At 38.1% G+C, this 23,680-nt stretch overlaps 1 long non-coding RNA gene across 1 annotated transcript in view; it reads right to left on the bottom strand.

Moving 5' to 3' along the window:
• LOC122183619 overlaps positions 1 to 23,471 on the bottom strand; it is a 78,797-nt gene extending 55,326 nt beyond the window's left edge. The window contains exon 1 of the long non-coding RNA XR_006180296.1: positions 23,413 to 23,471. This is a non-coding gene — a long non-coding RNA (uncharacterized LOC122183619). The remainder of the gene's footprint in view (positions 1 to 23,412) is intronic.
• Positions 23,472 to 23,680: the final 209 nt, after the last annotated feature.

The following is a 23,680-nucleotide window of genomic DNA, read 5'->3' as shown; positions in this document are numbered from 1 at the left end:
TGCAATGGGGAGACAAAACATTTATCTAATATGGATAAGATGGTAAAATCTTGTTCCCACAGTGTTTTTAGATTAGGCTCAAAGTACGATCCAGATGCCATTTTGCACAACTGAGGAACCGTGCTAAGGTCTATTCCAATTTCCTGAATAATTTTGCCCACTAATTCTGTGCTAATTTTTCTAAGCAAATTGAGACCCCACTGTCCACGGGTGTGTTGGGTGCTTCAAGTCTGTAGCAGAATCATGTGGAGAAAGATGGCTTCTACTCAGGCATTACACATGTCAAATCCTCAAAGATTTGTCTTTTCCTACAGTTATTTTCATCATCTCTCGTTTTCCTGTACCAATGGTCTCAGCTGAGCAACAGTATACTGTGTTATGCCTTCTACAACATGTTATAAAAATAATTCTCTGTCATCAGAGTTCAGAGAATGAAGATTGGAAGTCTGTTTTCTCAGAGAGATGCCTAAGTATCTGTGAAGATTTCAGTCTGCCAGACTAAGACGTAAGATAAAGCTGATAGAGGACAGCAGGAGGACCAAAGGCCAAGAGGACAGAGCCATGGAAATCTCTAGATGTCTCTGCAGGACTCCCAGCTTTAGCTTTCCCAGTGACATCATTGAGGCAGCTGGACTTAGGTGTGCACAACACTAGCATCATATATCATCGCAGATTCATTACTGCTTGTCTTATCTTCATTTCCTTTCTTGTCTTGACTTGACAATATTTTTTTCAGAAATTGATCTCTGACATAATTGTTTCAGATTTCAGACTGCCCTTACTTCGTACACAGAAAAATGCAAAGAAACAATATTTATGATTTGATTTGCCTTACGATGTTGATTTATCTTCCAAGTAAGCAGAGAAGTTTTTCCCACACATTTTGTTTTGATCAAATCTATTAAGGTCTATAGTCCCTTTGTTTAATTCAGGTCTCTTATTTTTGGTCTTTAATATGAGCACAGGCACGCAAAAATATCCGTGATGAAGCCTGAATCCCCTGGGACCTATTCATTGTGGAACGTTGCTACAAGCTTGAACGTACAAGGGAATGTGTCTCATTAATTGATATTTACATATATCATCTGAAGAATGACTTTTTTTTCTATTCCATCCCCCATTATTATGCTTTTTATCATCTGATTTGGCCATACATTTGTTGTCAGAGGTCAGTTACAAGACCAAGATGTGGATGAGAACATTATAGCTCACTATGGAGAATCTAAAATATATAGTTGCCATTGACTCTGGCAAAAGCCTTTTTCCATATTTAAGGAAATAGCTGAAAAGAAGATTAGATTTATGTTCATCAGGGTTAAGGTCAAAACCAGCCGTATCTTTTTATATCTATTGAGCTAATTATATACACTATTTAGTACGCTGAATTATTTCTGTTACAGTGGGCCTCATAAACTTAAAAATACATGAGATTGTGCACATCTATTTTTCCCTCTCTCTACAAAATAAGAAAAAAAAAATAAATAAGAACATAGCTACTCTGAAAGTTAACTTCAATAAAAAGCAAATATATTTTGTTGCATGTCACAGTATCTTCAAACTAACAAATAAGCAACTATTACTTTTATACTACCCCCTTTCCTGAATCAAATTTTCTCCAAAATCCCAGACCAACTTTTCTTTAGCTTATCCTCTAGTAAGAATGGAGTTTGCAATCAATACACAGACTTCTGTTCTTCCAGAAAATCATGGATTCAAATTAAATGTGTCATTCATTCAGAACAAAGCTAAAAAACTAAATGTGATATTTAGGTAGGGAATTTAGAAACTCAAAAAATAATAAGCACTTTGTGGGCAAAGTGAACATACTGCATGTTTGTGTGCTTTCACTACAAACACGTAACTATTTGAGGCCAGATATTTTTCTAGGACAGGGTTCTTGACTCCAAGTTATAACAGTGGTTTACACCTACTGGTCCTAAGTAAAACATCTGGATTGCTGCAAATTTCACTTAACCACATAGGAACAAAAAAAGACCTCCAAGGAGATTTGGATAGAAGTTCCACAGTAGTAAAAGTAAAGAGAATCATCCAGAAAACATCACCAAATCAGCTCTTATTGCCTCTCCTAATGGAGTTCTACAAAAACGTCCTGAAACAGAAGTCTTGATAATGTTGAAACATCATATTATGATTTTTCTGAGCAGAAAGTTTGATATTCCCTTTTTAAAAAAGAATTTTCAAGATACATTGAATTTTACATCCATAACAAATAGATCAACAGATGTAGTGTGCTTGAGGATTTCCAGTGCTCTCAAGACCAGAGTGAAAGAGAGGGTCAAGTTCCATCACTATGACATCATGAGTCACAGTTCGGCAGCGCAGGAGATATCCATAAGCAACCTTAACACACTTCTCAATGTGCATCTCACAATATAGTCATTAGTTTATGTAGGGAATAGTTAAGCAAATATGGGATAGAGTCAGCCCTCCTGATCTCAGTCCCATTGCACAACGTTTGAAGAGGGACTCTGTATGACTTCGTCCTCTTCTCCAGGGTGGGAAATGCAAGCTACAGTCAGAACTGGTATTCTCCCTCTTTTAATCAAATGCATTTAGTTGGCTGCAGTTGAGGATCTTCGAACAAGGCAGATTTTCTCCTCTTGGAGCCCACAGATTTCCCAAAGTTACAAACTTTCATATGACAGGAGAATTCCCTCAGTGGTCAATAAAGCCTTGTTGAGATTGGAAGTGCCTCACATCTCCACTCCTTTTCCCTTTCTTCCCTCTACCCCCACCTCCAATTCTCCCTGCCCTTTTTCAGCATCCCCTGCTCCCAGATTCTTTCTACTGCCTGTGCCACCCAGTGTTTCTCAGCAAGGCTAGGGGCATTTCTTGATGCACTGCAGATGTGGGCTGTTAGTGGTACTTTCACATGGAACTCAAATTGCTTGAAAAGGTTTAACCCTGTGACTAAATTCTCAAACCTGCAAACAGCAAGAAAAGCTCACGCTCCCATCTAGACCGAAAAAGGGCAAGTTAATGAAAGAAACCTCCACCCGAGCAATTCACAGGATGCATGAAAAGAAACCTAAACCCCCCACATTCTCAGTGCTAATTAAGCAATAACGATCAAGGCACAGAGTATTTCCTGGGGATTAATAACTAACTGGGAGGAGATGATGACCCCAGACAGTCATTAATCCTCAGGAAATGCCCTGCATCGAAGTTGTTATTGCTAGTTCAGACTAAATATGTGAGAAAATAGATTTTTTAAAGTCTATCTTGCTGGAGCCTTTTCAATATGCTTTCTCTTTGATTGCAATTGTGAGCCCCCTGGAGTAGGACCTCTCTGGTCCATCGGCCAGCCACATTTCACAGAATAATCCTCCAGATCTCACTATGTTCAGAAATTAAAATCAATAAGAGATCCTTAAACTGTCTCTTCTGCAGACATCTCTTACTGTTCTGCAGATATTCAAAGCCTGATTCTGGGCAGTGCTGAGCTGTGTCAGTTCCCACTGAACTCAGAGAGGGTTATTTCAGAGCTGAGCCTCTGCACGTGAATTTTGTTGTAAACTTCGCTGCTCTCCTCGTCTGAGCATCTCCCAGCCTCAAGAGCCTGTATTAAGCACATACTTAGCATCAGGCAAACATGCATGCCTGACTGCCTTGAATAATTTAATAGGTAATGATGTGTAGTGGTCAGGACTCCTTTGCACCTGAGTTCTCATCCTTTGGCTTTTGAATCTCAACAATTCATAGCCAACAATGGGAAACAAAGTACCAAAATTCATGCATCACTTTAAAATCTCCCTTATCTTGTGCATGCATGTCTGGTTTGAAGTCTTCCAAATAATAATTCGTATTACAGTTTTATAAAAGAGAAATGATCAAATCATCTAAGCAGTACAACTGTTTTTTGCAGGCTGTAATGAAGACCTCAAGACACATACACATGTGCACAAATACATATGGAAAGAAAAGGATTGTTTCTGCTATCACATCACAAGTCCCCTAGTGCTTAAAGAACTTAGCTTCTGCAAAAAAAAAAAAAAAAAAGGAATTCAAACATAAACTTCCTCATTATTGGTATTCATTAATTTCCAGAGCAAACAGAGCTCTCTGTATGCCATTAAATATGTCCTTTAGCTTAGAACGAGAAACAACACATGTAAAGGAAAACAAACAAAAAAAGAAGAATGTCATCTATGTTAATCTTTCTGTCTTGGTTTAAAATAAAAGTAAAGGTGATCTTTTCTAAAATCTGTACTGTTTTAATATTAAAATGATACAAGGACACACAGATACATGGCATTAAGAACTGTTTCAGTTCTAAGCATCATTTTTTCAGGCCTTTTTTGTCACTTCTTATTTAAAAAAAGGAAAAATGCAAAAGGATGAAAGAGAAACAATAAGTCCTGCCTGAGTCCAGCTCCTATATTGTTTTGAGATTGAGGAAAGCATTCAGCATCTAACGGGATTAAACTAAAGGAAAATACTTAAGACAGTTAAAATTCAGATCTGCAAAAATGGAAAGTGATTTTTTTCCCCACTTTGAGTCATCCTTCACTATTGCATCTCTGATCAAAAGAAGAAAAAACAGTTCATAAATCAATGCAATATTCATACAACAGAAAGCTTATAACCTAACACACAACTACATGAATTAGCAAGCTCCACTTTGTATGGAGTTCTCCCTAGATGCTTTCACAGGATGCCAGCTTTATTCTCCACATAAATCTCTTCACTTTGTAGCAATACCAGCCCTGAGTGTTAATAACACTGTGTCAGCATTTTGGTGAGATTTATATTGGAAAATTACATTGAAAATTGCCTGGTCATTACACATTCCTTTGGAATCGATGAAAGACTATAAATCTTCTTGAAATACATTTGTACTCATATGACTCAAACATACACCCTAAATGTACCCTCTTCAGAGAACATTTAAGCATGGTGTTGTGGAGAAAAAAAATATAACAAAGTCACTGTGTTAAAATTATTGGGTATTCTTGTTTGTTTTTAAATGAGTATATACAGAGAATATCCCAAGATCAGGGCTGGGAGATCTATTTGAAAATTAATAGATGAAAATTAATAGCTATTCTAAAACAGAACCAACCCTACTTCTCCTCCACGCCACGAGAGCAGTCATTTGGTCTAAAGTTTCACGTTGGCCTATTTCTTATTAGCTGGAGTAAACTGGCATCAAGGGGCTATCATCTGTCAAAATATCTGCAGGAGAGAAACAATTGACAAAGCCACCACTTGAGAATGTTGAGTAAACTGGGTAAAAAGCAGTGAAAGAAGTTAATGTGCAACCTGGCACACTGTACCAGCCCAAGCCGTGAGAACCGCTTACGTGATAATTGGTCCCTCACAATATCTTCTGCTCAGTCAAACATTGTCTTGGGCTTGTCTTTCAGCACAGGAACTGATCTCTTTGAGACGCAATGAAACAAACACCCACCTGAAAGCCCCCTCCAGCTGACAGGGGAGGAATTCAGGTGGGAAAGCTTGCAGTTTCTGAACGGGTACAAACAGTTTCAGGTAACTCCAGACTCACCCAGGGTCAGTAGAAAAAAGCCAACCATTTTTTTTGAAAGAAGAAGAAACACATTTATATGCAGCCATTTATTCAGTACAGACAGAAATAAGTAGCCTTTGGGATTCAAAGAATTTCCCTCTCCATTTTTATCCTCCTCTTTCTCCAGCCTTAAAAAAATCCCTATTGTACTGACTATTACAAGGGGGAGAAATGTAAAACCAAGAATCAGAACAGAAACAAAAAGTTAACAAAGCTGCTCTATCCACAACATAAGAAGCCAGGCAACAAAAGAACTGGAATATAAGATGATGAAATATCTTGTAATACAGGGGTTTCATAGTGCCAATGTTCGTTTGCAAATACATGTACATGCTCCAGGGAGGGCAGCATTTTGAAACAGAGCACTGCTGTGTAGAAGTGAGAGCATAAGTCTTCATCAGAAATCACTCCTAAAAGGACAGATGATTCAAAGGCTACAAGTGAAGGGGTGATTTTCACCCTATAAGGCAAATTATTTTACTTTCTAAAGTTGGTTCACTTTGCACATATAAAGTGACCTAAGAGACTATTCTAAAATAGGATTTTCTTGAGAGAAATGGTCTGATTTGTAGCTACTGGAAAATATGAAATCTGTGTATATTTTGGCACATCTTTAGATTCTCAAGAGTCAAGAGAAAGGTCTCTCTCTCTTTTTTTTAATGATTCAGAGTGGCATCCAGTCCCTAAAAAGTGGGAGAACTCAATGTTTGTAGAGCAAATATAATTTTCTTTGTGACAGAAGAGTTCCCATAGCAGATTCTGTCATTTCTTGTGTTGTTTTTAAAAAGTGATCCATGTTCAAACTTGTTCCTAGAGCAACAAACATAGGCAAATACTGCTCTCAAGAGAAATGCTCAATAGCCAGACAGGTGCTCCTTTGCATGAATCTCTTTGAGTCCTGTCTTCTCAAAAACTGAGGATGAATCATGACAAATTTCCTTCAGATTTCATCAAAGCTTGTGATACTACTAAATGTGTAGTAAACCAATTCCTTTTCTACCAAAGGCACCATCCTTTAAGTCATATATACTGACAGAACTGTCCGTGTCAACAGAAACACAGAAGCACAGTCTGATATCCAAGATTAATAATAACCATTATGAGACTTTCTTTGATGAAATCACCCAGTGTCTCACAAAACAAAACAAAACCTGTGACAGCCAGAAAAACTACATGGAAATAAAAAAGAGAAAAAAAAACACAGTGATGAGACTAAAACTAGCTCCCTCGTGAGTAAGGGTGGTATATCCTGTCTGATCTTGTTAAGCAAGCTAGAATGTGCAGAAACACATAGTTGTTCATATCTGGACTCGGCTCATCACTGGAGGTGTGAGAAGGCTCTTGTTTGCGGGTCTGTGTCCATGTGCAAATGGAAAGGTCTTCCTGCAGCACTGTACAGAATCCAGGTCAAGGAAGCTGCAGTAGAGTAGAAACTTCCTTCTACACAATATTTAGGCATATACTTAGATTAATAAAAGAGTCCCTAGAAATGAACATAAAATAACAACAACAACAACAAACCAACCCAAGAATACATAATAAATAACTGCCAGTTAACTCTCTGATTGTTTCTGGACTCCAGTACCACACCCAGACACACACTAGCAAAATACCTTTTGGGGACTGCTCCCAAAAGCAGCAGATACCAGACTTGGTTTGGTCACCTCAAATGTTCTGCAGTAATATCTTAACAGACTTGAAAAAAAACCCACTCAAAATGCTAATTTTGTTGCAGGACCCCTGAGCACTCCACAGTGCTCAGGTGAGTTCCACTTCAAATGCTCTAAGGTATGAACACAGCCAGTCTGCTCTGACATAGATGTAGTGTGAACTGTTTGGCCCTGGGCACACAGACTAGTCCTTACATCCATTAATTAGAGGTATGGACACAGTCAAGGAGATCTGATCCTCTGAAGTGAGAAGACTGATGTTCGTCTCCATTGTTTTGATGCTTGTCCTCAGCTGCCACACTGAGGATTTCCCTTGTTCTCCCTTTCATCCACTCTCCCTCTTTAGGTGAACCAGGAAATGCTCAGATGAAAACCTGGCAGCTTCCAGTGTAAAGGAGCTCAGCTTTGCAGAACAGAACATTGCTACAGCAGAATCAAGTGAGACCTTGAGGCCTGACTGATCTCACCCCTCTTCTTCCTGGACTGTGTAACTCCACTGACTTACTCTGATTTACTGTGGTCTAAGAAAAAAAACTGATCCCATCCTTTCCCTAACAGAGGAATGCTGTTACTAAACTGAACTCAGAATTCAGGAATAAGTTAGGCTTTTCCTGCAGGTCAAAGAAGGCCAAGGTGGTCTACAAGGTGCAAAACTATAATCATTAGCAAGTAAACCACAACTTTATGTACCCTTTCCAAAGCCACTATGAGAACACGATCTGCTCAGCAGATGGAGGTGCAGATACACACATCTGGAATGCAGGTACTGCACCAGATACTCTGTGGCATTCTAACAGCTGGATTTCTCTGGAGGCATCCTTCACTGTTTACTGCCAAGAAAGAGGTTTGCCCCTAAGTGGCATTAACAATAACACCTATCTCCTCTTCTCTACCAAATCTAAAGGTTGGAGTAAATAATATATTTTTTTTTTTTTTTTTTTTTTTTTTTTTTTTTTTTAGACCACTATCCTCCTCATCTGTTTGACAGACTGCTACACTGGGGCGAATATCAATGTGACCACTGGCTGAAAGCCCTTTATTGCTTGTCAATTCTTCAGCAAAGCTGGTTGCTTTTTTTTCAAATTACTATTATTTCCCAGAAGCTGGTGAAAAAAATAGAGGAGAGCAGCAACAACTCCTTGAACCTTCCATTTACTCAGTTTTACTGCAGCTTTCAGGGACTGATCATCACCTGTGCTTATAAAGGATCATGTTTGCAATGGAGGAGGGATTTATGAGAAGTCTTTTCAGACAGGATAACTAAATACACCCACAATAAATGAATGCATCTCTTCAGATATAGGCCCCATTCGTTCTTCTGTCTGTACATTTAGCTTGTCTGAGCTATACTTTTTAAAGCATGAAACTTAAGCTTCATTTTCTAAGTCAACATTTAGCTTCTCAAATACCCAAACAATCTCACTTTTGAGTGCACTGCTCATTCAGCAATGCATACTGCAGGCATCAGTGAGAGGTTTGGAACTCCTTGATTCACTTACCAGGATGGAGGTTGTAGTGAGGTGGCAGAGGGGAGGAAGGAAGCTAGTTATCTTTTGTCTTCAAAATGATCCCTTGGGGAAAATACAGTCGAATCTGCATTGGTAGATCATAGCTGATCAAGGTGAACTTGGTAACTACATTGCCACTATAGCTAATGGAAAATAAAAAGTATAAAGGAGAGACAGAATCAAGCAGTTTGCTCAGGATATGAACAAAAGAAACATTTGCCTCCTGTGAATAATAGATACTGAGGGTCAAAAGCAGTTGATTTCATCACATAGCATTAATGAAGGGATGCTTCAAGTATACTATCCCTTGACCCACTCTATTAGTGGAAAGCTTAAGACTTCAGTATTCTCTAGGGCCTCTCTTTTCCTTGACCTGGACTGAAACCACATACCGTACCACAAACGTAAGCTATTTCAGACATTTAGATGGAGTTTTACAATTCCAGACTGTGATCAATTACTGACTATTTGAGATTTACAAGTGCTTTTTCCACAGAACTGAAATCTGGTGGTGACTTCAACTAGGAGCTCAACAAAAGCTGAAGATCTAATGTTTAGAGAAGAGGCCCAAGTGGATACATATTTCCAGATGTAGTGAACTCAGATTTAACAACTTTTGTGCCAGATTTGATCAAATAAAACTCTCTAAAAGACCAAAGCAATTACAATGGGACTTCTGTATGTGAAAATCCTAGACAAACAGAAAGGTAGGATGCGAATCTCCAGTTACACCACAGATACACTGCTGTACGCTCATACGTAAACATGTATTTTATCCTCCTCTTCAAATTATTTTTGCCATTGTAGATATAGTTATAACTAATTGCATAATACCCTGGAAGAGGTCTGGATCAATGGCCACTGTATTTAAGTTAGAAAGATGGATGTCTGTACAGTTGAGAACACAACAGTATGTTCCTTAGGATACATCTACTCACAGAAGGCTACCTATGTAACTAGGTTCCTAACTTCATCACAACAGCTAGGTGTGTAGGATGAACACAGACCAAGAATATCCAGAGGAGCCACTACATAAACGTTTGACTACAGTCATTCAATTTCTTTACACACAGCTAAAAGGAATTTAATATAGAGGTGAAACCTAAATTACTTCAGGTCCATGTAGAGGATCATATATCTAACCTTGTAACGTGCAACACCACATCACACGGAAAGTTTTGAGCTAGCTTGAAATAATATGCCAGAAGTGGCATATCTATACTTATTTGTATCACTGTGATATTTCTAACACAGTAAATAACGATGAAGAGACACAGATCCAAAGCATCACGTTAATGTGAATTTTCCAAAAGACAACATACAATGTTTTTTACTGAACTGTGAACGAGCTCACTGAGAGCTTCCTGCTTTAACACCACGAGGATGTAGTCATGCCCTCAGTGAGAATCACAGTTTTCACTACTCAACCAAGTCATATTTAAATATAGTTCCCAATGAGAGCTGCATGAAGAAAATATATATAAGTCAGACTAAAAAGTTAGGCCTGCAATCCACCGAGCAAAACTGCAGAAAGATAGAGAAGGAATTATTTCTCTTTTAGAACATCTTAATCCTTCTGTAGAACTGAGCAAGAATGGCCATAGCTTTGCTAGTGAGAAGAGAGAGCCTGCATTCAGGGACAGTTCACCACCATCTTTCAGAGTTACTAAGTTCAGAAATACAGTATTCCAAAGATTCTTGTAATCAGTAAGCATTGTTAATAATTTTTAGCACTTCCAAGATCTCTCCCCTTGCATATATCACTAACACTGTAAAATTTAATACTGAGTTAAATCTCATATGACCACAATGAAATTAAGTATTCTTTTCCTCAACTAAGAAATATAAAAAGACATAGAAAGAGCATCTGCGATTGAGACGCAGCACAAAGTGTGAGTACAGAACACTGTTTCCACTGCACAGGTAAACACAGATCTAAACAGAGTTACTGAATTTAAATCTTTCAGCTTCCTGCCAGTATTCTCCTTACTCAGACACCTTGCTGATTAAATGTCCAAATAAACAAGCTCCTCATGTGTTCCTGAATATCACAGTGATTCTCAGGAGTAATATATGTATTTTCTTCTCACCCCATCATTTTAAAGCGCCGTAAAGAATTTTTAAGAGAACATTCTGCAGAAGAGCAAGTGAATTGCCTTGTTTTTCTGAATGGCATGTGTAACACATCTTGCTAATTCCGAACACAAACAATTCTCTTCACAAATATACCAAAGTATCCCTTTGCTGTGATTGCAATGCTTCATGTGCCTCCATTATATATTTAGCAGTTCTAGCACCAAACCTGTCGCACTGCAAATGGCACAATTTGGCAGGCAATGCAGATGTGTTCCAAGTGTTTGGGCTATGACTCCGAAGGTCACATGCAGCTGAATTTCTTGGCTAACTCTCACTCTGCTGGAGTTTTAGTTTCTGTATTTGCAATGCTCTTCAGCACATGTAGGCAACGGACCATGTAAATATCAAGCATTTTTGTAAGAACGGATCTGGATGTCCTCAATTACAGTGCTTTCATCTATGCATTCCTACTCATTTCCTTGAAACCAAATATACTGTTTTTCACAGGTATTTCCAAACGCAATCCATAATGGGGAATGGAGATCAGAGCCAGTAAAATTTTTCAGCTGGAAAAATTTCTCATAAAATATCAAGGCTTCCCTGAAAATGAAAATTTTCATAGTATTCAAGAGTTACATTTATAAGAGCTGAAGGTCCAGAATTTTCTATTAACTTCACAAACACCCACTTTAGAGTGACTCTATCCAGGCTTTTAAAAATGTCACAAACACGGTGTGGATACTCACTGTAAGAATTAAATCTAACGGGAAAGGCTATACTTCGTATCGCATTAATTACGTAAAAATTTCCTTTATTTTTTCCTACCATATTAGAGTCAAATTTTCTAATGCACTATGTATAAAGAAAGCATCCAGAATATTTAAAGGACATTAATTACTCCTCTTACTATACTTCATTAATTAGCATACAAGGGTTCTGAATGAATCTAAGGTCTTTGTATGCGGAAGACTAACTTTCTAATCCAGTACTGCTGCAGAAAGGTCTGAGTTGTAGTAGAGGAGGGGGTGCAAAGTGCTGTCTCACATCTCCAACATATGGAGGCTTCCAGAAAGCTTGGAGCACAAGTACTTGATAGGAACTATGTTATTGGACTTTAAATTGGCTTTTTAAAAATATATATATAATCAACAAAACGTGAGGCTCTATTTTTTTCTTTCTGGAATTTCTTAGTATGATGTTATTCTGTAGTACACTGATTTCTCACTACCACGAGACACTGGATTTTTAAATTTTTCTCCCATTCAAGTGAAGGTCAAAGGTTTTTAGATATTTCAACAGAGGCCTTGAACAAAGATTTCTTCGTTGCTTCCTTTCCCACTTCCTGTTGTTCAGATCTTGTCAGTTTGCAGGTGGGTAGGTTGCCCATTCTGTAGATGGGTTTTGAACAACAAATGAAGTCAAGCTCTTCTTGCCTTTGCTTCTCACTGAATTTTCATGGATGACATTTGCCAAGGCTTGAGAAACAGTAACTCAAATGAATAAAGTCCTAGTATGTCCATCCATCAGCATCTGTGCAGAAGAAGCCAAGACTTCTCTGGGTGCATTCCCAAAACTTCATCAGGCATGATACAAATGTGCACCATTTTACTGCTTGGCTTATTAGTTTTAAAATATCCAGATTCTTTACCTCATTCTGGCAAAGAAAAGCTGGGAGGAGGGCTTTTAACTGAATATATATTACAAGAACACTACATTTAAGCCTCCTTTATATTGGAATGGGGAACTGATTTGAAATTCTTCAGAGCTATAATGAATAAAAGGTTCACTACAGGACTCACTGCAGCACACTCTCTCTACATTCAGCTGGGAGCTTCAGCTTTATTACATGCCATAATCTTTTTAAATACAGAGCTCACTCTCCACACTAGGATCTAATCTGTCTTGTTCTTTCTCTGCTTACCTTTTTAATTCTGAAACAAATGCTATGCACTTTTGTTGTAGTTGTTTTCATTTGTTTTTGTTTGAACAGTCTCCTCATTACTAGATTGGCTGGGAAAACATCTTCCTCATCTTTTCTAAAAATTGTTCTTTTAGTAATATTTCTGTTTAACACTATGATTTCAGATGAGCTTCTTACTATTTTTTTTCTTTTTCTACAAGACTTATTTTAAACATGTTATTTTAAAATCATTGTTCTTTATTTCAGTCTGATACTTGCTAATCCTGAACAAGAAAAAAATGTATACTTCATTCATACTTGTCAAGATGCAGAAGTATTAATCAACATACCTTTTCATTTTCAGCATCATATGCTGTTTCTAAAATGTTTAGCACCAGGTAATTCAAAGCTTCTAAGACCAAAAGGTCAGCCATAATTATTAATGGGTACTCAAGAGTCTACTAGGAATTATAAGTTAATGCTTTTCATGTGTGTTGAATTCTGGAGAAGATCCCATTCTTTAAGATGAAGTTGAGCTCTTCTTTAGTAAGTCTCACAAACTGATGAGTTGTCTTAGCTTTCACAGTTGTGTTCAAACCACGTGCTCCATAAGCTTCACACTATTGGCCTCCTGCCTCTTCCATCCAATTTGCAAGCCTTCGCTTTGTAGGCAGATTCCCACACAGCACATATTATTCATTATCCTAGGCCCCTGGTCAGCTGGAATCCATATAGGCACCTGGCTACAGTTCAATTTTAGATGCTAGAAATAAAATGAACAGAGCCAAAGGCTTGAAGCTGTACCCGTTCTGAGTTTGCTACATCCTGCACAGACTCTGCAAATTTGTTTTTGTCACATCTCTGCAGACCTTGACTGAGCAGCTGCTGGATCACATCTATTTGCACTTTCTCAAGATGATTCCTTTCAGCAGTGACTGCTACCTGCATCACAGCAAGAGCCTTGCAGCATGCAATTATGAGATACTCCATGATTGATGCAAGTTTCTTCTCAAACCTACTTATTCTTTAAGTTTGGAAATTGGGAAGTAGCTATTACTGTTGTGCCCTCATCATATTGAAGATTTCATTGTACAAGTTGCCAAACAGAGCCCTATAAAAATGTGATCACTACTCAGTTATTTCTGGGGTCCAGAGTAACTTTAAGGGATATCAGTATGAAGCACAGTATCAGTATCTTTACAAATCTGGCTTCATTTCCTTGTATTTTTTTGGCAAAGTAGAATTTGGAAGTAGAATTCAGCTGATCATTGGATATAGATTAAACTGCTTTCCTTCCTAGTCAGTAGGAAAAGTTATGCAGCTGTTTCAAGGGCAGCTGTATAAATTCAAGTAAATCACAGGAAAAGCTTTTTATTCATTATAATATGGCTTGGGGCAAAGTAAGACTGAAGTTATTAAATTGTAACTAAAAGCTAGCCACAGTAAAATATATTGAAGTCAAGATTAAAACTACATGCACAGTGTGAGCTCTTAGTGTGGATGGTGGAACTTAAGAGAAAAAAATAATTCCTCAGCGAAAAACCAAAATTCCTGAAGCTCTGTTCATGTGACCGAACTGGGCTCTGGAATGTGAAAACGGGCATTGAATGTCTGCCATTCAACATCATTTCAAAGGCAAGAGAATCAAGCCAGTAATTTGCACCTACAAAAACAGTAATAGCAGCATGTTTTTTCAACCATTACCTTGATAACTTTTTTAAAAGCTTCAGACAGCACCCTTTTTCACACCTAGGGGTTGAACTGTTTAGAAAATCCAACAGTTGGCCAGGATAAACCTTTATCTTAATTTAGCCATTGTTACTTGTATTTTTGTAGCCTTTTGGTGGCAGGAGGTCACATTTCCATGAAGATAAATTCCTTATTCCAACCATGGTCTGAGGTCATTGCATATCTCTGCCAGGACAGACTTAGAAGTGACAGTGAATAGGAAGTTTTTGTGTTGTATTGTCCTGGTTTACAGCAGCTGGAGCCAGACAGCGTTAGGACCAATATCAGCATGGGCTAAAGCAGGCATATCTTTCTAGTTGCTCATCACACAACAAAGAGTAAATAAACACTGTCCTTCATCCAGACTGAGCTGTCAACCCAATTAGGCATGAGAATGTCCTAATGCACCAGGTCTCCTATATTGTCACCTCGAGTTTCTACTGCTCCTACACTCGGGGTGATTTCAGACAGAGGTGGCTGTATCTAAACACGGTTTCACAGCTGGTAGGGGTCAGGTCTGCTGTGTCAACACTAATCCTTCCTGTCTACTATCAGCTAGTTTGACATTTGATTTGTGTCAAGTTTCTGTGTCCACTGGAAGCCAAATATCACAGCTCTGAGATAACACTTTGCCCCACCTTCCTCCAGCCACTGAACAATTTTGAATTATCACTACTCAGACTGTGAATCAAAGGATTGGGAGTTACTGAGGCAAAGACACATATGCCTGAGAAATTATGCTGGAACAGACATCATTTGCCTCATAGATCCATTATTTTCAGCAGTAGCTATAAAACAATTTAACAGAATGCTATTATGTTCAAAATCCAAACTACAAGAATTAAAAGCCTGATATTTGAGCATCTCACTGAAATGCACTCTTTGCTCTTTCCAGTGTAATGGAGTAGGTCTATATAACACTGAGGTTTTTACACATCTGAAAATTTTACATTAAATAAAAGGCCAGCCACTCGAAGTACAGAATATCTTAATGTTCACGTCAGACTTGTTCTAAATGAAGCCAAAGTCTCCTCTCACCCCTTCCAGCTCTGCTGAATAGTTTGTTATGATTCTGTGATAAAGATCAGCATCTACTGAAAGATAAGCCAGGACCACCACCAATTTGGACCTTCAAAGCATGCTGAACTGCATTATACCACAGTGTGAAAGGATTTGCCTGTCAGGAAGGTGCCAGCTCTTGTCACAAGGCTGTTCCTCGACAGTAGTCAAGGATTTTCCCATGAGCCCTAATAGCTGTAGGATGAGTCTCTTATTGTATGCTGTACAATAAATGATGTATATGGTCTCCATAGTTCTGGAATGCACAGTGATGATCTACGTCACATTAGACCTAAGTAAGATGCCCAACTCACTGGCATGTTTTCTGTACACGTATAATTTTAGGGAGAAAAAGTAGTACAACATCCCTGACAATTCAGACATCCCTTACAAAAAAGGAGAAAATAAAGAGACAGAGTACATACATGCCCAGATGCAAATTCATACAGTCTAAGCCATCACCTAAGCTAAGAACATTGTTCATGGTACAATAGCCCCCTTCTGATTTGGCATTATACTATGCATGACACATCCAAAACTAAAATCAAGACTTTTACCTCAAGGAAAATATTTTCTAAAATTCATATTTGTGTTAAAAAAAACCAAAACCCTCTAATTTGTTATCACAACCATCAATTTGAAAGTACTTTTGTCTTAGTTTTAAGCATATGAGCAAAAGTAACACTAAAATATATATGTGTATGTGCATTTGATATAGTCCCTATGGATACAACTATATATATATGCCATTCAAAGTTTAAATATATTAACATTTCAAGTTCTCTGTTTCTTTTTTTGTAAATAAGCACCTAGAATGGGAAGCTTTCTTTGAATAATTAATAATATCAACCTGTATTTAAAGTTTCTTTGCTATGCAGAACTACTACTTACCCCTCATAATTGCTGGCAAATATGTGGATAAGGGTAGTAAAAACATCCACATCTCTATTTAGGACACTGAATCACAAGTCAACAGCTGAAGTCAAGCAAGACTCTTTTAGGAGTAGTTGGAAAACAGCGAGAACTAGAGAGAACTTCAAGTCTGTCACACATCCTTAATGTAGAAGAGGAAATAATCTAGAAGGAAGGCACGCCATCCAGAGGGACCTTGACATACTCAAAAGATGGGACCGTATGAACCTAACAAGGTTCAGCATAGGAAAGTGCAAGCTGTTGCTCAAGGGTTGAAGTAATCTCAGATACGTACACAGTCTGGGAAAAGAACTTCTTGAGAGCAGTCATTGGGAGAAGGACCTGGGAGGTCCTGGGAGAAGTTCTTTACAGAGAGAAAGGTGAGGTGCTGGAACAGGCTGCCTAGAGAGGCTGTGGATATTTCACCTCTGAAGACATTCAAGAACTGCGCTGGAACTTGAAGGTCCTTGGGGTCCTTTCCAACCCAAGCCATTCTATGATTGTGTACGTAAAAAAACAAAAAGAAAAGGCCACTGAATAACACTGTGGAACATGACTCTACTTGCATAAAAGTGCCACAGTTGTTAATGTTAGAAAGTGTAAATTTCAACATTATCTCTGGGAAGCACAACTACTATGCACATTTGCAAGAGTGGTTTTGGGATATTTCATACAATGTTCTAACACTGAACAGAGACTTTCAGGTAGACAGTGAATCCAATCTGCTTAAGTCATAAATTTTCACTAAAAATATTTTGTCCACTTGCTCGTCAATTGCTGGTGTTCTTCCTTACAGCTGTTAATACACAGTAGTTAACATAATTATGTGACCAGAATGGACGTATCTCTATTCTAGAGTGGTTAACAATGTTCCTTTACTCTTTTATGAGCAATTCAGAATTTCTTGGGATTTTCCAGCTGCTTTTAGATCACTCATTAAACTAAGTCACAATACAGCCTAGCCAGCCTTTTTTCTCAGACAGGAACTGAAGCACATGGCTTGTGGTCGCAGTAAATTAATAAGGGGGTGAAAAAAATAAACAGAAGGGACTTTTCACATATGTTTTGGAACACTCCAAATCTGTCCACTATCTAGTTCATTGGTAGCACACCATTCTTTTGCCAGCCATTCTTGCGTTCACTTGCTATACGATATAATACTTTTCTTCGCAACACCACAACTTGTATTTTTAATGAGTTATCTGAATTTCAGGAGGCTAGATACTGATGATGTAAGCTGGCGTCACTCCACTGTATATTATTAAATCAGCACCAGAGCTGCTCCAAAAATAATGTCTCCTGTTTATTTCCATGGAAACTACAACAGATACAAAGAGCTCAATAACATTATTTGATAGAGTGAATTCTTATCTACAAAACACTATTTTTCAGTGTAGTCACCACTATTAGCTGATTTGCACAGACGAGCTGATCGACACACTCATCATTTCACGGTGTGACAGCTGTGCATGGCCATACAGAATGTTGCTTGTCTTTCACATCAGTGTCACCACTGCTGAAACAGACCACTCACCATCTCACTATTTTCACATCCACCTTCTGGTCTCCATAAACATTCAGCAAATACCAATGAATGTCAACAGGGGCCATTTTTTCTGCATGGTCCATGTGTACTTCTATGTCAGATGCCACTGTGTCAGACTGCCCCTCTGCTGTCATCTATCACATGGCAATAAAATGTAATGAAATACTGATGGGAAGGTTCAGTCTCTACTGCCATACTATCAACATCCATCTCTGATGTTGTCAGACAATACAGTGAAATAGGAGGCATTACTTTCAGAGCATCCCTTTACATATTTAAATGTATGATGAATTCCTTACTTGTAATGTATATAACCTTAAGCCATAATTATTACATCTATTTGTACAGAAATATTTCTACATTCTTCCATTATCCACATTTACACAACTATGAAATTAAAAATGCTCAGGGAAGTATCTTTACCGTAGAAAAAATAACTGAATTTCATTACTTAATATACTTTAATTAAGCATATCAGAAGCTAGTAACAAAATTCTTATCTTGTGAAAAGATAATACAGCATTATAAATTCTTAAAATGTGTTATTTTTCAAAAGATTCCCACTAAGATCCCACTAAGGGTTTCCTAAAACACGCTTTATGACCAAAAAAAAAAAAAAAGCAAAAAAAAAGCAAAAAAAAAAAAAAAAGCCAGTAGTGTGTTTTTAAACTGTATCCTTATCATTATCTTTTGTGAGCACAAATGCCTTTCTTTTTCTGTTGTGGTGTGGCTGTGAGTTCCTTCATAACTATCTGTGGAGTATCCCCAGAAACCACTTTTCATTCATTTCCTCAGGCTCGAGGAGTGTGAGCAGAAGTGACAAATTTCAGAAACACCCTAAGAAGAAGCACAGCTCTTCTTCACTACTTGGCAAAACTTAGGTCAGTATGTGGTTCACATTGCCCGAGAAATCATTCAAAATTACAGTGATTAAGAGTCACATTTCAGCAGAGGATATCTACAAGGCTATAAAACTTGTTTTCCCACAGTCCATGAACCCAAAACTTAAAACTTTGATACTCTCACCTTCAGCTTTTCTACAGCTGAGCAATGTTGCAACCAGCCAATGGGGAGTGTATGGAAGGACATGACCCTACCTCTTCCCCAGCGTGATTTTCAGTAAGGGAAACTAATCATCATCTGCCTGAAGTTACAATACACTGGGGATGTCTTATAGCTTATAAATAAAGGGCCTTGCTGCGGTCCTTTAAAATCTCTAGCACTGCCAGCCTCTTGGATGCTTGGTCTGCATATTCTCAGATACCTTCTCTAAGCAAAGTATGAGATCAGGAACCAGGACTCAATCCAAAAGCCCACAGAAATCTATGGAAACTATACCACTCATACATTGCAATTAGCATTGGAAACCAAATCCTCCTCCAAATGCACCTGAAGTGTATCCACAGCCAAATACTTATGTAGCTTAAAACCATAGGTGTCCACTTATTCATATCCCATGTGTTTAACATAACATCACAAGATCCACTCGTCATCCAAGACATGACTTAAACAGATGATAATTGTTGGCAGCAAAAGCATGTATTATGGTCATGCCCAAAATGCATGTTTGTTGTGCCAAGGGCTACATATAATTAATTTGTGATGTGTAATTTGTCCCATAGACATTATCATTCCTCCTCCTCAACTGTTCTTCAGGGCTAGCCACTATGCCATGCCTAAAAATAGTATTTGTTGACAGGTTTATAATGCACAAAGGCTGCTCCAAATCTATACCAGTCATTTACTCTAGTAGAGAATGTACCCAAACATCTCCAATTACTAGAAAATGATTGCTTCATAAACCACAAAAAATCATTTGAAGAAAATCAAATGAAAGAACTTGCTGTTGATAACGTTAAGCAATCATTGCATACCTTTAAATGTGCTCCATTAGCTTTTCACATACACCCTCTTCCTCATGTTTTATCAGCAATTCACTCTATGCGGTCACACTGCAGAGTCACTTCTGAGACCAAGAGCTATCTGTGCACACCAGTCCATAAACTTACTATGGTCTCAAAAGGAAAAAGAAAACAAAGGCTACAGCAGCTAAAAATAATGAAGGCAAAATTGTGATGATGAAAATACAAAGGCTTCTAAAAATTATGCCGTCATGTTTCATTTATCTCTGGGAGCCAAGGGCTGAAAAGCTGCACAAGTACAACAAGCAGGCATCCATCTCAACAAGGCTCCAAAACGAGTCACAGATCTCTGCTGGTGTCAGGAACATCTGAGTTTGTCATAATTACGAATGCTAATGTGAGTTTTGTAGTGGTTATTAAGCCTCATGGTTTGAAACTCGAGCCAGACAGTAACTGCAGGGAATCTCTAAGGTGATCTAATAGTGGGAAACAGGTCATCCCGCATTTTGCAATTGGGAACCTCCAGACCTTCTGCTACAGTATTTGGTTATTTGTTAAGTACGATGTAGTTCTTCTATCCATAGCACTCAAAGGGGAAAGAAATGAAAGGGTTCTGAGCACATCTCATTTGAGCCTGCAATGTGTATAAGCGATTGCAGTGATGAGGTGAAATGAATCTCCTTAGCCATAAATGTTTCTGTGAAGCACAACTGAATGCATAGAGGCAAAAAAATAATAATATAATAATTAAAAATAAAACATAACTATGGGGAAGTCTCCTATAAGAAAAGAACATTTATTTTTTCTGTTTCAGCACTGATTAGCACATTCTGATTAGCACATGCACTTTTAATATCCTCTTTTTAGCTTTATACTTTCCTCCATAGAAGCGAGCAAAAAAATGAGCAGGAAGATATCCACATCTTGAGTTAAAAAAGTGATGAGAGACTTATGACCTCAACTTTCAAACTGAGACATTTTTAAACCTTTCACAGAGAGGCTGTTCCTGGCTTCCCTCTTTTGCTCTCTCAAACTTTAACTAAGGGCAGCAATAAAAAGGTGTTAAAAAATAATGAGACATGAATCTTTCACAGGGGAACAAAATAAGGTACTTACAGGTACATGCATACCCTGAGATGTCTCATGAAGGAGGTTGTTAAATTGCTACAGGCTCCAAATTCACTAATTTATGGTAATGGAAAGCTATACAATTTGCTCCTGAAATGCTGTTTGAAGTGATTGATAAAGCTTTAGTCTGTCTGAACACATACAGTAGATAGATTTAGTGTCTGGCTTATCTGTCTGGTCCTGAGTGTTCATCAGTCAACCCAGCTAACAAGATAAAACTCAGGATTGTGGTCAGCAAGTTCATATTCATCTAAAAATATGGGGTCTGTAGCGAGCTCTTTCACACAAAGAGAGCAGACCGAGTCTGTTTAATGCTTGCTTACCCCTACTAATGCTCTCCAGCTAGGGAAGGAAAGAGCTGCGGGCTTGAGAAGCAAAATGACCCTTTGCATTTACTTCCCCCTTCAATTACTTTTTAGCAGTACCTGAAGTCACAACTGCTGAAACCCATTAACAAAATCATTTTACGGTGCCAGAAATCTCAGTAGCTCATAAAATTGCATTTTGAACCACATTAAATTTTGCACAAATGTGATTTAATGACCTTTAATCAAAATACTGCTGTTTTCTACGTGGCTCTCTGCCTTCCATCTTGATGCACAAAACAGTTCAAAGTAAAGGCTCAGCTCATAAAGGTGAAGTGAGGAAGGAAGTGTGGGGTGCAGAAGATCTAGGCACCAGTCCTAGCTGGTGTAAAGCAGCACAACGCCACTGCTCTCACATGAAATGCCAGTTACCAGAGCTAAAGAGTCTGAAGGAATGTATCTAGAACCGGTGGCTTCACAAGTAATTATGCAAACACAATTTCACTAATTTATAGGAGGTGACTATCAATATTTTCATAGGTTAAAATAAAAGTGATTAAAGCTGGATTCCAAAGTAAAGAAAATTTAGAGAATGTACTGTGGAACATATTGGGAGTTCAGCACAAGATGAGCCTATTCTGAAAGATCAGCTTCTGCCCTCCCTACTATTCACAGGGGAAAAAAAATAAAAGAATCAATGAACTCCAAACCTCTTTGCTGTTAATCCGTGCTGAGTTTCAAAAAAGCCTGTGGAAGGACAAGATCTGAAAAGGTATTCACAGTAAAAGAGGCGATGGACACAAAAGTATATGCTGCTAATTAAAAACTTAAAATTATATCACAATGACTTTAAATGAGAATGATCTCAGTCTAATCACATAATGCTTTCTTTTGTGCTCTAGGTCACGCCGTCACTCAGATGCAGCATTCAGGAAGCACATTTCATTAGACTAAATAAAGCTTCAATCATGTGTAAAATTTCCAACTTGAATAGGCAGCCATCATATCATTCATCAGTCTAGGTGTATTTAATGGGTGTAATTTTTTCCTCATATTTCTGTGTGTTGTTTCTTTTCCATTACAGAAATCTATCAAGATGTCTCCCTTTGCTGTTCTTTTGGTCAAACAACACATTCTAAGATGTACTCCAAATACAATCCTTTTTGCTTGTCAAAATTGGTTGATTGAGATAAATTTAATCCAAGAGACAGAGGGAAATAACAACACAAAGAAAACATTCCCCTCCTCCCCACCAGGAACCAGATTATATTCCTCATACTTGCATGTCTTGCAATAAATTAATTATGCTTAACCAAAAACAAATTGAGCAGCCTTGTTCAAACACAACAGCCCCTTGTGGGTTCTGCCAGTTTCTACAGTTGAATGCAAAAGGATTATTTTAAACATGAGTCTTTAAAGTAAAATATAAGACCTTCGCTGTCCCTTCCTCCCTCTCCTTCTGCATTGATATCTGTGCCAAAGAAGGTAAAATAACAAAACCTTCCAAACTTTTATTTTTCCAGGAATAGAATGAAATTATAACATGAGGAAGATTTGCAAAATCATCAGGAAGAAAACATAGCACACAGAATAGTCTTCCAATATAGAATCTTAGTTTTCTAGCTCAGTTTTAAAAGACAAAATATTTTCTTCTAAACTCTCAGTTTTATGATTTGGATGCATAGTTACCCTGCTCATCTGAGACAAAATTATCATCTTAAGCACAGTTCTAGGCTATGTACATGTTCAGAGTTTCAGTACCAATCATGTAACTGTGTAGAGTTTTTTGCCCAGGATACTCTTCCCCCTGCCCCATTTATTCCTTTGTCTGCCTCCACGGAGGATAGAAATGCAAAACATCACATAGGGACTGGACCAGATAGCCATACTAAGCCCCCACCCCTTTGACCAGCCTAAACCTTTCCTGGGTTCACTCCTTTTAACTTCCCTTCTCTTTATGTGCATTTCATCCATCTGTTGTTTTCTCTTGTGACCTGGGCCCCAAACCTGAAATGAGATCTGTTCTGGTGCACCAGGCTCAGCAGCATCAAACAACATCTATTTCAGAAAACCATGAGCCTGACTGGGCCCCAAAATGCTGCAGCCTCATTCTTATTGGCAGCACAGTCAAGTTAAAAGCCGGATAAAACACAAAGAACCTTATACTTACCTTTTCTATTCACTGAACATGTTTCAGAATCCTGAATTAAGCAAACAGATGGGATAAGGGATTTATCCATCAAATATTGCAGCTGAAATTGTAGCAGTCTCCCTGCTTGTGATTTGAAGCCACTTTGTCCATTTGATGGCATAGAGACCTGAAAAAACAAACAAATAGTGATTGAGCATTTCTTTTTAATAACAATTTCCAGCAGGGACTAATTATTTCTGAGAGTTGGAATAGCATAGGAGAAGGATAGTTGTCAGAGTCATTGAAG

Source organism: Lagopus leucura, unplaced genomic scaffold (genome assembly GCF_019238085.1).
Source record: "Lagopus leucura isolate 7727_CA_CO unplaced genomic scaffold, USGS_WTPT01 Super-Scaffold_73, whole genome shotgun sequence".
NCBI lineage: Eukaryota > Metazoa > Chordata > Aves > Galliformes > Phasianidae > Lagopus > Lagopus leucura.
The sequence above is the reverse complement of the archived record's forward strand: the minus strand, read 5'-3'. Positions and strand labels throughout refer to the sequence as shown.